The sequence below is a fragment of the Lepidochelys kempii genome, chromosome 1, assembly GCF_965140285.1.
Source record: "Lepidochelys kempii isolate rLepKem1 chromosome 1, rLepKem1.hap1, whole genome shotgun sequence".
Lineage (NCBI taxonomy): Eukaryota > Metazoa > Chordata > Testudines > Cheloniidae > Lepidochelys > Lepidochelys kempii.
In genome coordinates, this window is record NC_136380.1 from 235,589,793 (window position 1) to 235,607,653 (window position 17,861).

The following is a 17,861-nucleotide window of genomic DNA, read 5'->3' on the forward strand; positions in this document are numbered from 1 at the left end:
GTACCAAAGTTAAACTGACTGGTCTGTAATTCTCCGGGTTGTCCTTATTTCCCTTTTTATAAATGGGCACTATATTTGCCCTTTTCAAGTCCTCTGGAGTCTCTCCCGCCTTCCATGATTTTTTGAATTAATGTCTCAGATACCCCCTCAGGCAGCTCCTTGAGTTTTCTAGGATGTATCTCATCAAGCCCTGGTGACTTTAAGACATCTAACTTGTCTAATAAATTTGTAACTTGTTCTTTCCCTATTTTAGCCTCTGATCCTACCTCATTTTCAAATGATATGCACAAACTTTGTTATCCCAAATGGAGTTTCCCAAACACTTCAATACAAACACATTGCTTAAGATCAGTGGTTCTCAACCAGGGGATACAACAACTCATCCAGATATTTGCATAGTTTTATAACAGGCTACATAAAAAGCACTAGCAAAGTCAGTACAAACTAAAATTTCATACAGACAAGGATTTGTTTATACTGCTCTATTTAATATACTCTGAAATGTAAGTATAATATTTATATTCCAATTGGTTTATTTTATAATTATATGGTAAAAATGAGGAAATAAGCAATTTTTCAGTCATAGTGTGCTGTGACACTTATGTCTGATTTTGTAAGCAAGTAGTTTTTAAGTGAGGTGGTACACAAGGCAGATCAGACTCCTGAAATGGGTATAGTAGTCTGGAAAGGTTGAGAAACACTGATTTAGATAAAACACGAAAACAAATTTATTAACTACAGAAGATAGATTTTAAGTGACAAGTAATGAGGCATACAGGTCAGAATTGGTTAAAAGGAAATAAAAGTAACGTGCACTTAACTTAACAAGCTAAGAAAATACAAAGCAAAGATCTCTCTCACCACATGTTTCAGCAATCTTACTGCCTGAACTTCTTACAGTCAGGGTCTCTCCCCCAGGCCAGTGCTGCTTCCTTTGTTCTTCAGAGGTTGATGATACCGTGGGTAGAAAGCAAGGGAGACATGATTTTGGGCATCTGCTCTTTCCTCTTATGTCCTTTCTCTTGCACAAGAATCATCTCCAACTGAGGTTCAGGAGACAAAAAGTCTGCATAGACTGGAACCTCAAGCTGTTCCTTTGTCAAAATTTAGATTTTTTTGCCCACACCCTATCTCATGATGAAGAGAGGCCACTTAATCTGGTGATGTTCCATTTGATCTCATTGACACCTGGCTGAGGCATTGGGGAACTTGTTTGTGACAGCCCTCCAGCACATGTTAGAACATGACTTTATAATATTATACAGTGGAATCTCATAACTTTATGTACAATGTTGCCACACATATTTTACCAGGACAATAATGATCAGCAAATCATGAGTTTTCAAATGATACCTTACACAGTATGCTTTGTACAAAATTCAGCGTAGTCTTGTAAAATTGGTGAACATGGGGTAAGACTGTCACAATATATTTAGCTAAATTTTTAAATGAAACCTCATTTCAAAATGAAAAGTTAAAATATTTCATTTTGAAAATGTCAAAACTTTTTTGAATTTTTTACTTTTCTTTTTGTCCCTGAAGAAACTATTTGCCAAATTTAACTTCAATTTGGTGTCAGTTGACTCAAAAACTGCGTTTTTCAACATATAAACTATTCCTCCAAAACACTTCACCTAGCTTTACTTAGCACCTCTCAGATTTGGGAACTGTTGCAAGTCTGTCAGTTAGACAAATTGGTTGGGATTTTAAAAACTATTTAAATGTAGTTAGGAGCAAATACATCAAAAAGCTCTGGGACTTGTGCTCCTAAATCACTTAAGTGCTTTTGAGAATCCTGTAAGAGATATTATGGACACATGGAATATTCAAAGACTGTTTTATCAACATTATAAATGTTGACTATATAGCTTTATGGACTAGGGATTGTATTTTGGCTCCATGGGGGAGTTTCCTGCAGGAACTAAAATAATTAGGAGGTAATTAATACAAATCCCTAGACAGGTAACAAGTCTGGAGAAGCCTGCTCCTCTGTGGAAAATTGCATAGATTTGTTTGACCTCGTTAAAGAAGCCTGGCAAACAAAGAACTGAAAACTACATAACAGTGACAATGTAACACAGGGTTGAGAGGTCACCCTTACCCCATCCAAAACTGACATGCCACCATGGAGGACCAGAAGTACTTTGAATAGAGTGACTATATTTCCGTATGCTGAATATGGGACACCTGGTAAAATTACTTGTATTCAAGTGAGTTCAATGACAAACAATTGTACAAACATTCAAATTAACATCAAGTTGACTGAGCCCCTGTTAAAAAGAAATACTGCTCAGTTGGATTCTTTTTATTCACCTTCTTATCTTTAAGGCTTTAGGGTTCACACGGGGAGGGGTGACACATACATACCCAAACTCCCCCCATGGAGACGGATGACACACACACACTCCCATATACCTCTCACACATGGGGGGTGACCAACCGACCTGACCCCCCCCCACACACACACACACCCGGCCTTGCACTCTTCACCCTCCATTCCTGGCTGGGCCCCCAGGGTGGACCCACCTCTCCTGGTATCTGGCACCGCATCTTCCTGAGGCAAGACGTGGGGGGTCATATGCCCCCTTCCCCAGATTTCTGCCAGGGTTCACACCAGTATGTGGCCATCAGCAGCCTGTCGGCACGGTGTGGGAGGGAAGGGATGGGAGCTGCTTCTACCCCGGGGTGGGCAAACTTCTTGGCCCGAGGGCCACATCTGGGTGGGGAAATTACATGCAGGGCCATGCATGTAGGTCGGGGGCATGAGGTTGGGAAGCGGAGTGCGGGAGGGGGCTCAGGGCCTGGGGTTGGAGAGCAGGGGGGTGTGGGGTGCGGCAGGGGGCTCAGGGCAGGGGTTCAGGGGGCAGGAGGGGGATCAAGGCAGGGGGTTGGGGTGCAGGAGCGGTGTGAGGATGAGGCAGGGGGCTCAGAGTAGGGAGGTTGGGGTTGGGGTGCAGGAGAGGTTCGGGGTGCAGGCTCTGGCCCAGCGCCACTTACCTGAGGTGGCAGCGGTGCCACGCCCCTATGGAGAAGCTCAGGAGGAGGTACCCACAGGCAACAGCAGCGCACGGAGCCCTCTACCCCACTCCCCTCCAGGGGCCGCAGGGACACGGTGCCGGCCCTTTCTGGCAGCTGCGCAGGGCCCACGGCTCCACAGGGGTGGCAATCCCGCAGGCCGGATTCAAAGCCCTGAGGGGCCAGATCCGGGCCATAGTTTGTTCTAGCCGCAGGGAAAGAGGAGCGGGGAAAGGGATGACCTGGCCTGTGTCTTTGCAGAGCTCATCTCTTCCCCCTCAACATCACCATCACCCCCGTGTGGCTGGAAGCAGCTTGCCCCTCCCTACCCGCACAGTGTCGAAAGGCAGCTAACACCTCCAGGCTGTCACTGGCCACCGACATAACCCAGCCACCTCCTATCCCCCGGCTCCAGTGCAGGCAGGAAGGGGTTAAGCCCTAAGGATGCATTGTGCACCAAGGCCCAGGGAACCTGACTTAAGGGGCTTCAGCAAAGCTGGCCAGAGAGGTGGCTCAGCAGGGGAGGGCGCCTAGGAGATGGAGCAGCCCAGCCCTCCCAGAGGGCAGGACCCAGGGCGGGGCAGGGGGGAAAGGGGGAAGAGGGTGCAAAGCCCCTGCCCCAGGGGCTGCTGTGGAGCCTGTAGGTTTGGGGCATGAACAGGCTGGAGATCACTCCCCCTCCAGCCACTCCAGAGCTTCGCTGAGGGGTGGAGAGGCGTCCCCATGCAAGTGCTGTGCGGGGCTTTGGGAAATACAGGGCTTGGCTCCTCCTGGCCAGTGCCCTGGGGCCAGAGGTTCTTTCCCCGGGTGCCAGCCCAGCCAGAGGCAGTGGGGGAGGGAAGGAGTCTGCTGGTCAGGCTGCTGGTGAGCTGAGCGCTCCGACCAGGGGCTGGGTCTCCACACAGGACTGGGAGTGAACTGCACCCAGCCGGGGTTGATATGAAGGAGCAGCAGGGCTGGGTGTGTATGTGAAGGGGCAAAGCTGGGAAAGGCCAGCCAGAGGGGAAGCACATAAAGGGTCGATAGGTGGGCAGCAGAGGTGACACGCATCCGGCCGCCACCTGGCACCTTCCCGCACTCACCAACCACCACAGCTCACAACACGCAGCCAGTGCCAGCTGGAAACTGGATGGGGGGAGATGGGGGACCCTGATGGCCGAGAGCTGGCACACAGTGGGGACTGCACTGACTGACCAGCAGGGAGACCGGCCGGCCCCACGCACTGCATCTTCACCGCACCACCAGCCTTGCACACCCAACCCCATTGTCGGCCACTAGACACCCCACACTCACTGCTGGTGGGTGGGCGGCTGGCAAGAAGGGATCTGGCCAGCAGGAGGACCTGCCTGTACTGATGAGGCAGAAAATACTGGACAATTTGCCCGTTTTTAAGAAAAAGTCGGGACACCTGTAGGTGGTCTTAAATACAGGCCTGTCCCTTTAAAAATGGGGCCCCTGGGCACCCTAACTTTAAGGATATTATTTGTGTATTGTGAACCAATGATGTGCTTATAGCTGTACAAGGCAAACAAATAAAAATTGTACTTACCCTAAGGAGTTTACAATTTAAAAATGTATCCAAGTTAAATCTATTCGGGACTCATGCTTGTCAATCTCCCAGTGTGAAATTTAGGGTTTCCCATGATCTGCTACAGTTTTTAGTAACCTAGTCTTAACAGAAATTTTCATTAATTCACTTTCCAGTTTCTCCTCCAAATCATTGTGACTGCAATCCTGCAACTAGGGTCCAACTGCTGAGCTCCTCACTCAGTTTTCATTCATTTGCCACTGAGGATATATGGCATCACATTTTTGCTCAAAGATCTGAGGAGAAAAGAAGACAAATACTGGAAATAGGGAGACCAAACTCCTATTGACTTCAATGAAGAGAGAATTTCACCATCAGAGTCATTTATTGCTTACAGGGAAAAGAAAAGAGAGGGCTAAAATAAAAACAAGCTCATGTTAACCTTTGGGATCATGGAGTGTAGGAAGGTATTTACAGCTACATCGGGGAAACAAATTTCTAGAGCTAAAATAAGTCTATTAATTCATGACTACAGGATGAAATTAGCGATGACTCAAAAATGGCTGAGATGCTGAACTCCCTTTTCAAACCAGTCCTCAGGAAGAAAAATTTGGAAAGTTAGTATGAATAATTTAAAGCTACATTTTGATAAAAATATTTATAAAAAGTATGTAAGGGAATACTTGCAAATTTTGAACACATTTGTAAATAAGACATGCTGGAAAGCAAGCAAAATGAATATTAACATAATGACCTACCCTTGACCAAGTATTTTTGAAAAATAATGGCCAACTCAGAGAATGGGACTACTTATTTCCAAAAAAGAAAACAGCAGTGAACCTAGCAAATATGTTTCTATCAGACTATTTTCTCTTGGCCTGCAAAGACCATGTGACAATTTCATCTGTTGCAGGAATCTGGTCCTCATCCAACAAGGTATTAATGCATGAGGCTGTGATAGTCCCCCAGGGTACCCTCAGGCCTGTTTAATCACTGTGTCACGTTAGTTCTCCAGCCCCAGGTGCTGCTGCTTTACTGTGAGAACAAACTAGGACTGGCTCATTCTCTCGCAGCACGCAAAATCACATCTAGCTGAAGTCACATGAATGCTCTCCCAGCCACTCAAGAACTACACACAGAGCAGCCCTAGCCAGTTCTGTAGTCTCAGACTTGCACCTCAAGAAATATGCAGCTTGTACTGCCCAGGTCACTCTCTGTGCAGCCCAAGCTCATATAAAGTTCAATATTCCAACAAAGGGTAATGTTTATACACCAACTTCGTTAACCTGAGTAGAGGTTCCCACAAACGCTTCAACCAAAACACACTGGTTTAGCTAGAAGAATAAAACAAGTTTATTAACTAAAGAAAGATCGATTTTAAGTAACTACAAGTGTTTAAGGTATAAAAGACAGAATTGGTTACAAAAGAAATAAAATATAGAACCACAATCTAATTCCTAAACTTTGCCAAGCTAGGCAAGACTTGAAGCAAGCAACTTTCTCACCCCACCAGATGCTGCAGGCAGTTCACAGTTCTTAATTCACAGGCTGGATCTCCTTACAGCCTGGGATCACTTCTCTAGGTCAATGATGCTTCGTTGTCTTTCAAACCATCTTGCCCCGTGAGTAGAGGTGGGGGAGGACAGTTAACAAGGAAGCCATTGTCCCTTATTTTATACTCTCCTACTCTATTTGGTAAGTACACCCCGCTGGTGTCCAAACAATCACTCTGTGGTGTATGTGAGATTCAAAGTGTCTGTCAGGTGAATTGTACATATTTTCTTGCTCACACTTTCTGTATATGTGACATATGAGATGACATGTCTTTGTTTGCAGTCCTTTGTTTTCTCTGAGGAGCTAGTCTATGGGTGTTCCCCAGAATCACAACATGTTTCAATAACAAACATATAGCAAATCTTCTAACTCCATATACAAAGTTGACACACACTTTTTAACAAGACAACGATGTTCAGCAGATTATGACTATTCAAATAATACCTCACAAGGCATACTTTGTACAACATATGACCATATACAAGTGGTGAAACTTGAGTTACAGGGTGTTACAGTGTGTCACAGTGGGTAGTCCCACAAAAATCAAACTGGGAGGTTCATATATAATTGTGAATATTTCACACTGCCTTAGGGAATTAATGTATAAAATTCAAACAAGTATTTTATTAATGGTTAAAAAAAAGCAAGTAATGATAATATAGGGACAAGGGTCTGTCTGCAACTCATTTGGCCAGAAAGCCAGTTCTTATTTTATACATTTTTAAAAACTACAGCTAATCTTTTACTCTGTGTCAAGGGAGGCAAAATGGGCCTGAGCCTCAGTTTGTGTAAATCAGTATAGCTCCATTAAAGTCCATGAAGCTACATTGATTTACACTGGCTGAAAGTCTCTATCAATATGACTAAAACTGCCAGGTTACATATTGGCTTTAGATTGTATCAAGTGTCATATATGCACTTAGATCTCCGCTTGGGTAGAAACTGTCTGCTCATAGGTGGTTCTGAACGGACAGACTAAGGTTCCACAGCAGATGAATGGACCACTTACTAGCTGAATTTTCATCCTGCTTCCTTATGCCTTGTTTTGATTCAGCCATGTCAACCTTGACTGCTTCACCAAACAATTCCTTGCATCTTCATAGGTCTAGCTGTTCTTTCAGACATGGCTTGCAGCTCAGGTACCTTTTTCTCTGGTCAGTGTACCAGGTCCACATGTCAAGTAAATCTGACATTTGGGTGTTTGATGTGTCCTTCCCCCTCCCCAATGCTGGGAGTACTTCTAAATTGTCTTCAGAGATACAGTATATAAATAGATGTAAGCAGTGTCAGGATGAGCTCCGCCCTGACATCTGGTGGTGAGGTGTGGCAAGGTGTGGAAAAGAACTTCAGGGGCTGATCTCATTTGCATAGGCACACCCACCCCGCCTAGAATGAGGCCCTAGCTGCCCAAATGGTCACTTTGGCTGCTGTGGGATCCACAGTGTCTCTGTTATTGGGGCAGGAAGAATAAATTGTTATTACCCTGATTATGGGAACTGTGCTTGGAACTGTACTTGGCCTTTTGTTATGATGGAGGGATTCACCATCAACTAAGTAGCACTTGCTAGGCAAGGGTCATGGGTTTTAAAACTCTGTGAATGGAGAGAGGCTGGGGACAAATATTAATACTTGGTGGTATGGGTCCCTTGGTGAGTGTCTTACATGCTAATTGCACTTCCTCCTCTCTCCACTGTGGAATATCAGCGATAATTTTGATTTCATTAGAAGTCTAGTTACAGGCTGCTGAGCTCACTTTGGGCTAATGGTGCACCAGCACTGAGGCTCCCCTACTACAAGCTGAATTTACCAAAGAGCTGAACTGACTAAGAGCTGAAATCACTGAGCGTTGTGTTAAGTAGTGGGGGAGCCTGAAGATATATTGTGGAGCAGTTTGCGGGACGGCTGGAGTGCCTTGTGGACAGGCTGGTGGAGCAGTTCATAGGATGGCGGGAGCTGCTGGTGGGACGCGGAGCAGTTTGTGGACCAGCTGGTGGAGCAGTTCGTGGGACGGCAGGAGCTGCTTGTGGGCCGCAGAGCAGAGCTGAGCGAAGCAGTTTGTGGGGCGGCTGGCGGAGCGGAGCCGAGCCCTATGGAGCTGTGGGGCGGTCAGCTTCAGATCATGTAAGGTGCCTCTAACCCCCGCCCCCATCTCTACCCAGGTTGGGAGGTAAAGCTCTGCAGATAAACTTTCAAACTCTGGGGCTGCCCTGACCAGGTACAGAGACTTTTGGGTCATTGGACTTCTGGGACTTTAGGTGATTTGGGGTTGCTGGACTCACGAAACAAAGGGAAAGGGGCAAGCCCCAATTTGCTTGGGGTGGGTTTTTTTGCTCATGGGTTGTGTTATGAATCCTGTTGGTGGTGTTTCCCCAACATAATGCCACATTGTTTCTCTCTATTATTAAAAGGCTTTTTGCTACACTCAGACTATGTGCTTGCGAGAGGGGAAGTATTGCCTCTTGGAGGCGCCCAGCGGGGGTGGTATATATTTGTCCCAGGTCACTGGGTAGGGGCTCAAGCCGGTTTGCATTGTGTTATTGGAATGGATCCCCTAGATATTGAACCCGGCCCTTGTTGCTGCCAACTCTGACGGGCAGAAGGGTTACATAGATATATTCCAGCCTCTCTTCAAGCAGGTCTGCACTTAAAACGCTTCAGCCACAGTAGCACTTCAGTGAAGACAATACCCATGCCGATGGGAGGGCTTGTCCCATCAGCATGGGCACTCCATCTCCACGACAGGCAGTAGAGATATTGCCGGGCGAAGCCCTCCTGTAGACAGCACTCTGTCAACACCAGGGGCTAGGTTGGTTTAACTGTGGATTTTTCACACCCCTGACTGACGTAATTAAACTGACCTAATTTCCTAGGGTAGACCTGGCTTTAGGCTTAGAAATTTAGGGAAGACACTCTTCATGATAATCTCTTTTCTCGCTAAATCACAGACATAATACATTTTCTGCCTCAGTTCATTGTGTTTGACTATTAATTTTCTTTTGGCCCTTCTAAACTTATACTAATTGTTATTAGGGTTGTCAATTTTGGTTGGACATATTCCTGGATGTTTCGTCCCATGACAATATTTAATTAAAGATTAATCTTTAATTCCTGGAGACTTCCAGTCAATCCTGGAGGGTTGGCAACCCGATTTATTATTGTTTCTAGCTATCCTTTGTTACAGTATCTTTCTTTCTTTCTCTCAACCATGGTGCTATAGTACTTTTGCAACTTCTTCTCTTTTGTTTTGCTTTTGGTTCTGAGCACTTATCCTTTCCTTAGTTTTCTCTGTCTTCTCTGATGTTCAGATTTTTATCTATTGCTTACAAACTTACGGCTTGGTTAGGAAAGTCTAGGCTATTATTAGTCCTTTTCGCAATTACTCAAATTGCTAGGAAGGGTATCTTCTCCAATTAGCCCAGGATGTACTGGTTTGGGCCAAAGCAAAGTGAGTCCAGTGGTCTCCTTATAATGATTTAGGTTTCCAGAGGCTTTTATGAGGGTGACAGGTAAACCTCCCTCTCTCTGCAATGTTTGCCTGATAAAATGTCATGGCAACTTCATGTTCAGCTAATTTTAACCCTGAACATGAAGCCCTTTTTTGTAAAGGCAAGCATTTTCAAACTGGGGTGCCAAAAGTGAGGCATCTGAATAAGAGTGGCTTGGTTTTCAAAAGGGCTAAGCAACTGGGGAAATATGGGAGACCAGCCCCTCTGAAAAAAAATCAGGCCATGTTTATCAGGTGCCTAAAATGGATTTACATGCCTCTTTCGGGGCACCCAAGTTTTGAAAATTGCAGCCAAAGTAAATAACTGTAAAAGGCAGTTGAAATTCATTAATATCCATTTCCCCACTTCCCAGCACAAATGTAGCAGCAGTACAGGCTGCAGTGCTTTGTAGTCAGAGTGGGCCAAGAGGAAGCCAGTGAAACGTGTTTGCTTTGCCTCACCACAGATTCCTCCACTCCTGCTACAGTTCTCCCCTAGATAAGACAGAAGAAAACCAAGTTGGTAACATGCTGAGTTGCTGTGCAGCCACATGGAGGCCTTGCCAACGGGAGTCTGACTCCCTCTGGAACCATGCTGCCCAAAGCGGAACTGTTGGAAAGAAGGAAGGGAGAATGTGCTGGCTTGTCTCTCTGTGCACAAGGGGGCATCCTTCCCTGTAGGTAGCTTGCCCACATACCCCTGAGTGCAGAGGGTCACAGCCTCTGAAACCTGCAACACTCCAAATCCCTTTCATCAGTGGGGTTGATTCACTTGGCACAATTTTCTTCCTTCCTTCCTGCTCCCCATGGGTTTCTATCCCATTTGTTTGAGACCAGTGCATTTTAAATGTAGCTTTCAATGCATCTTTTCATGGGTTGTGGTTTTTGGATTGTAGCTTGTCACCTAAAGATTTGACCACGAGTCACCACTGGGAACAGGTTATCCCCTAACTTATATTAATAAATAATACATTGGGCAATATTAATGTCAGCCATGCAAGTCCAAAGAATTACCATTGTCCCCCAAAACAAACAAAGAATTAACTCTAGGGTTTTACAGATAAGTGAGATGGCTCATCCATTCAGCTTCCAGAGGTCTTCTTACTGACACATCTGGATCAATCAAAGCGTGGGTTGCTGAGAAAACAGCAAGGAAATAGCCTAGTTAAATGCAGTGTGCCATCCCCCTTGCCCTATAGCCACAAATAAATCTCACTTCAATTGAAAAATTCTCCTGCTGTTTCCCTTAGGTATTATTATAATTAAGCCCTGGTCTACACTAGGACTTTATGTCGAATTTAGTAGCGTTAAATCGGTGTAAACCTGCACCCGTCCACACAATGAAGCCCTTTATTTCGACTAAAAGGGCTCTTAAAATCCATTTCCTGACTCCACCCCTGACAAGTGGATTAGCGCTTAAATCGACCTTGCCGGCTCGAATTTGGGGTACTGTGGACACAATTCGATGGTATTGACCTCCGGGAGCTATCCCAGAGTGCTCCATTGTGACCGCTCTGGACAGCACTCTCAACTCAGATGCACTGGCCAGGTAGACAGGAAAAGAACCGCGAACTTTTAAATCTCATTTCCTGTTTGGCCAGCGTGGCAAGCTGCAGGTGACCATGATGGAGTCCCAGAATCGCAAAAGAGCTCCAGCATGGACTAAACGGGAGGTACAGGATCTGATCGCTGTTTGGGGAGAGGAATCCGTGCTATCAGAACTCCGTTCCAGTTTTCGAAATGCCAAAACCTTTGTCAAAATCTCCCAGGGCATGAAGGACAGAGGCCATAACAGGGACCCGAAGCAGTGCCGCGTGAAACTGAAGGAGCTGAGGCAAGCCTACCAGAAAACCAGAGGGGCGAACAGCCGCTCCGTGTCAGAGCCCCAAACATGCCGCTTCTATGATGAGCTGCATGCCATTTTAGGGGGTTCAGCCACCACTACCCCAGCCATGTTGTTTGACTCCTTCAATGGTGATGGAGGCGATATGGAAGCAGGTTTTGGGGACGAAGAAGATGATGATGATGATGATGAGGTTGTAGATAGCTCACAGCAAGCAAGTGGAGAAACCAGTTTTCCCGACAGCCAGGAACTGTTTCTCACCCTGGACCTGGAGCCAGTACCCCCTGAACCCACCCAAGGCTGCCTCCTGGACCCAGCAGGCAGAGAAGGGACCTCCGGTGAGTGTACCTTTCAAAATACTATACATGGTTTAAAAGCAAGCATGTGAAAGGATTACTTTGCCCTGGCATTCGCGGTTCTCCTGGATGTACTCCTAAAGCCTTTGCAAAAGGTTTCTGGGGAGGGCAGCCTTATTGCGTCCTTCATGGTAGGACACTTTACCACTCCAGGCCAGTAACACGTACTCGGGAATCATTGTAGAACAAAGCATTGCAGTGTATGTTTGCTGGCATTCAAACAACATCCGTTCTTTATCTCTCTGTGTTATCCTCAGGAGAGTGAGATATCATTCATGGTCTCCTGGTTGAAATAGGGCGCTTTTCTTCAGGGGACACTCAGAGGAGCCCATTCCTGCTGGGCTGTTTGCCTGTGGCTAAACAGAAATGTTCCCCGCTGTTAGCCACAGGGAGGGGGGAAGGTTGAGGGGGTAGCCACGCGGTGGGGGGAGGCAAAATGCGACCTTGTAACGAAAGCACATGTGCTATGTATGTAATGTTAACAGTAAGGTTTACCCTGAAAGAGTGTAGCCACTGTTTTATAAAATGTCTCTTTAAATACCGCTGTCCCTTTTTTTTTCTCCACCAGCTGCATGTGTTTCAATGATCACAGGATCTTCTCCTTCCCAGAGGCTAGTGAAGCTTAGAAAGAAAAAAAAATGCACTCGCAATGAAATGTTCTCCGAGCTCATGCTGTCCTCCCACACTGACAGAGCACAGACGAATGTGTGGAGGCAAATAATGTCAGAGTGCAGGAAAGCACAAAATGACTGGGAGGAGAGGTGGTGGGCTGAAGAGAGCGCTGAAGCTCAAATGTGGCAGCAGCGTGATGAGAGGAGGCAGGATTCAATGCTGAGGCTGCTGGAGGACCAAACCAGTATGCTCCAGTGTATGGCTGAGCTGCAGCAAAGGCAGCTGGAGCACAGACTGCCACTGCAGCCCCTCTGTAACCAACTGCCCTCCTCCCCAAGTTCCATAGCCTCCACACCCAGACGCCCAAGAATGCAGTGGGGGGGCCTCCGGCCAACCAGCCACTCCACCACAGAGGATTGCCCCCCAAAAAGAAGGCTGTCATTCAATAAATTTTAAAGTTGTAAACTTTTAAAGTGCTGTGCTTAAAGTGCTGTGTGGCATTTTCCTTCCCTCCTCCACCACCCCTCCGGGGCTACCTTGGTAGTCATCCCCCTATTTGTGTGATGAATGAATAAAGAATGCATGAATGTGAAGCAACAATGACTTTATTGCCTCTGCAAGCGGTGATTGAAGGGAGGAGGGGCGGGTGGTTAGCTTACAGGGAAGTAGAGTGAACTAAGGGGCAGGGGGTTTCATCAAGGAGAAACAAACAGAACTTTCACACCGTAGCCTGGCCAGTCATGAAACTGGTTTTCAAAGCTTTTCTGATGCGTACCGCGCCCTCCTGTGCTTTTCTAACTGCCCTGGTGTCTGGCTGCGCGTAACCAGCAGCCAGGCGATTTGCCTCAACCTCCCACCCCGCCATAAATGTCTCCCCCTTACTCTCACAGATATTGTGGAGCACACAGCAAGCAGTAATAACAGTGGGAATATTGGTTTTGCTGAGGTCTAAGTGAGTCAGTAAACTGCGCCAGCGCACCTTTAAACATCCAAATGCACATTCTACCACCATTCTGCACTTGCTCAGCCTGTAGTTGAACAGCTCCTGACTACTGTCCAGGCTGCCTGTGTACGGCTTCATGAGCCCTGGCATTAATGGGTAGGCTGGGTCCCCAAGGATACATATAGGCATTTCAACATCCCCAACAGTTATTTTCTGGTTTGGGAATAAAGTCCCTTCCTGCAGCTTTTGAAACAGACCAGAGTTCCTGAAGATGCGAGCGTCATGTACCCTTCCCGGTCATCCCACGTTGATGTTGGTTAAACGTCCCTTGTGATCCACCAGAGCTTGCAACACTATCGAAAAGTACCCCTTGCGGTTTACATACTCGGCGGCTTGGTGCTCCGGTGCCAAGATAGGGATATGGGTTCCGTCTATGGCCCCACCACAGTTAGGGAATCCCATTGCAGCAAAGCCATCCACTATGACCTGCACATTTCCCAGGGTCACTACCCTTGATATCAGCAGATCTTTGATTGCGTGGGCTACTTGCATCACAGCAGCCCCCACAGTAGATTTGCCCACTCCAAATTGATTCCCAACTGACTGGTAGCTGTCTGGCGTTGCAAGCTTCCACAGGGCTATCGCCACTCGCTTTTCAACTGTGAGGGCTGCTCTCATCTTGGTATTCATGCGCCTCAGGGCAGGGGAAAGCAAGTCACAAAGTTCCATGAAAGTGCCCTTATGCATGCGAAAGTTTCGCAGCCACTGGGAATCGTCCCAGACCTGCAACACTATGCGGTCCCACCAGTCTGTGCTTGTTTGCTGAGCCCAGAATCGGCGTTCCACAGCATGAACCTGCCCCATCAGCACCATGATGCATGCATTGGCAGGGCCCATGCTTTCAGAGAAATCTGTGTCCATGTCCTGATCACTCACGTGACCGTGCTGACGTCGCCTCCTCGCCCGGTATCACTTTGCCAGGTTCTGGTGCTGCATATACTGCTGGATAATGTGTGTGGTGTTTAATGTGCTCCTAATTGCCAAAGTGAGCTGAGCGGCCTCCATGCTTGCCTTGGTATGGTGTCCGCACAGAAAAAAGGCGCGGAACGATTGTCTGCCATTGCTCTGACGGAGGGGGGGGCGACTGACAACATGGCTTACAGGGTTGGCTTCAGGGAGCTAAAATCAACAAAGGGGGTGTCTTTACATCAAGGAGTATTTCAGGTAGGACTTCACAGAGGGTTCCAATAAGAAATGGTGCACCTTAGTTATTGTTCTTATTGGAACAAGGAGGTTAGCCTGGCCTCTGATTGATACATGGCTAGATTTACCTCGCTGCACCTTCTCTGTGAGTGACTGCAGTGTGACCTAGAGGAATGAGTCCCCTAGACAGGGGAGGAGGCAAATGAGTACAAAACAAATCTGGTCTATTTCTTGTTTTGATCCACTCCATCTCTCTTTTACATCTTTGGCTGGCAGCAGACGGTGCAGAAGGACTGCATGCCATCCACATCTCATGGCTGCTCGGCAGAAGATGGTACAGTAGAGCTGCTAGCCATCCTCATCTCTTGCCTGCCTGGCAGAAGATGGTACAATACGACTGCTAGCAATCCGTATCGCCTGCCTGCTCACCATAAGACGGTTCAATAGGACTGACTGCAGGACTAAAGAGAATGACCTGGTCAAGTCACTCCAAATTTAGTCCCTGCGCCCATGTCTGCCCAGGCGCTCCCAGCCAACGTGGCCAGGAGCACCTCGGACACGACGAGGATGACTACCAGTCATACTGCACCGTCTGCTGCCAGAAGGCAAGGGGTTGCTGCTACTGTGTAGCAAAGCCGTACCGCGTCTGCCAGCACCCAGGAGACATAGGGTGACGGTTACCTGAGCGGGCTCCATGCTTGCCGTGGTATGGCGTCTGCACAGGTAACTCAGGAAAAAAGGCGTGAAACGATTGTCTGCCCTTGCTTTCATGGAGGGAGGGAGGGAAGGGGGGCCTGACGATATGTACCCAGAACCACCCGCGACAATGTTTTAGCCCCATCAGGCATTGGGATCTCAACCCAGAATTCCAATGGGCAGCGGAGACTGCGGGAACTGTGGGATAGCTATCCACAGTGCAACGCTCCGGAAGTCGACTCTAGCCTCGGTACTGTGGAAGCACTCCGCTGAGTTAATGCATTTAATGCACTTAGAGCATTTTCTGTGGGGACACACACACTCGAATATATAAAACCGATTTCTAAAAAACCGATTTCTATAAGTTCGACCTTATTCTGTAGTGTAGACATACCCTAAGATTATTATAGCAGGCAATACTGCAATTTCTGAACAGATCAATAGGTCTTGCACAACACACTTTATTATGACCCTTTATTCCTGGAAGTGGCTAATATCCAGGTCCTCTGTACTCTGAGTCTGCTAGTGACATGTTTTCCTCAGAATCCATCCATTGCTGTAACACTGTTCTTCAGGCTCTAGCCTTTTATTTAAATAATGATGGGTTTCTAGTACTGGCAGTTGTATAGTGAGATTTTCAAAGGCAACTAGGGGCTTAATTTATTGAAAATCCCACTAGGTGGCTATTTGCATTTCTAGGCACCGAAATACCTTTAAGTGTAAACAGTGTAGTATTGTCTTCCTGAGTCCTGCAGACAGCCTGAAACTATACCTCTCTCTGAGAGGTGTGTCCTGCCCTGTGTAACTTCTTTGGGGTTTAGAAAGCATGGCCCCTTTAAATCTTTTTCCTGAGGGGGGGGGAGTGCTTATTGTTCCAGAAGGAGGAAGTTCTGTTGGGGGAGGACGGGGGGGAGCACAGAAAGAGGGGAGAGTGACAGGTGTGTGTGTCAGGAGCTCCAGACAGAAGGGCTGCAGCAAGCAAGACCTCAGAGTGAAGCAGCTGAGAACCTGCTTGAAGCCTGGGAGGGACAGAGCAGCCGATCAGGGACACCCTGAGACAGGAGCCAGTGGAGCATTGTACCAGGGAGGAATTACCCGAGAAGGACAAACTGGAGCTGGACCCAGTATCACTGCTGCCAAGAGCTGTAGAGGGTGACCAGATGTCCCGATTTTATAGGGACAGTCCCGATTTTGGGGTCTTTTTCTTATATAGGCTCCTATTAACCCCCACCCCTGTCCCGATTTTTCACATTTGCTGCCTGGTCACCCTAGAGCTATATGGGGCCGTGAGTATTGGGGCTTGTGACTTTGCATTGGGAATAAGGAGGGAGGCTGTACCTAGTTAACTGGAGAGGTTGTCGCTCCGTGTGGCTTTGCAGAGAGCAGCAGAAGAGGGCACTGGAGGGGTTTGTTGGGGAAAGTTTACTGGCACCAAAGATGACCAGGAGCACCCAAGACTCACCACTGGACTGGAACTTTGCCCAGGACTCCTGAACTCTGTGTGCAGACACAATGCTTGGTGTCTGCCCTTTCAGGCTGTGCTACCACTGGGCCTGTGGGGCCTTGTGTTGAATGCAACCCTGTTTTACCGCTCTCCTTATCTTTCCCCCTGTTGTTTTTCTCCTTTCATCCCTCTGTAAGTAAATATTTTCCTTTTCTATATTCACTGTATGCATTGTACACATTCCGGTGTGTGTGTGTTCACTTTGGGGGGTTTGAAACAGGTGTTCCTGGGGTGAAATGGACTTTCCCTGCTGCATTCCTGCATGCACCTTCTCTTGGCCAGAGCTGCCTGCAGAGCAGACTCCATCTTGGCCACAAGGGCGCTGAAGTTACACCCGTCTTCTCAATGAGCAGGTAACTCTGAAACCTAAAGATGATTGGTATAAGCAACTTTGTTAACTATTTCACTGATGACCATTTCAAGAAAAACATCCAGTAAATGGACCCTTTGGTAATAATATATGTAATGCTGACAGACCCTGGTCATCAGGATTGAATCTGGGATCTCCAGAGCTAAATGCATGAGCCTCAACTGCATGAGCTAAAAGCCATATGGCTCTTAACTAAGGCTGTAGAGTAGACTCATTCATCTCTAAGTGGTCTCGGTACCATTAGAGGGGATAGACCACCACACACCCAGAAGGTGTGTGGATTACACATATGCCAATATAGAATTGTGTGTGGTAATAACATTAGTAATTTCTTTACAGTTTTGTTTTATTGCATTCATGTGTCCAAAAATTAGACAAATGGAAAGGGAAAAGGTTATTTTATGTTTCAATGTCAAGTCTTGGACTCCCGTGCTGTGATCCCTATTCAAGCAACACCCTAATTGTAGGGAAGTTTCAGGCACTTGATGTCTAAAACAGCTATGAAACCTAAGGGATTCTAACAGGATTGAATCCAATAGCATGAAAAGCTACTTCAACAGTATTTTAAATATGCTGATCAAAAGGAAGCCTCTAGTCCAGGATATTGTTTAGGTTTAGCAATGGTTTTGAAACAGATATTATAGACTGTCTCAAAGAAATCTAGAGCTCAACTTTCCTAAAAACAATGAGGATTAGGATTTGGTATATGACGAACATGATAGATTTGGGCTCCAATAGTCAGGTAGTTAATAT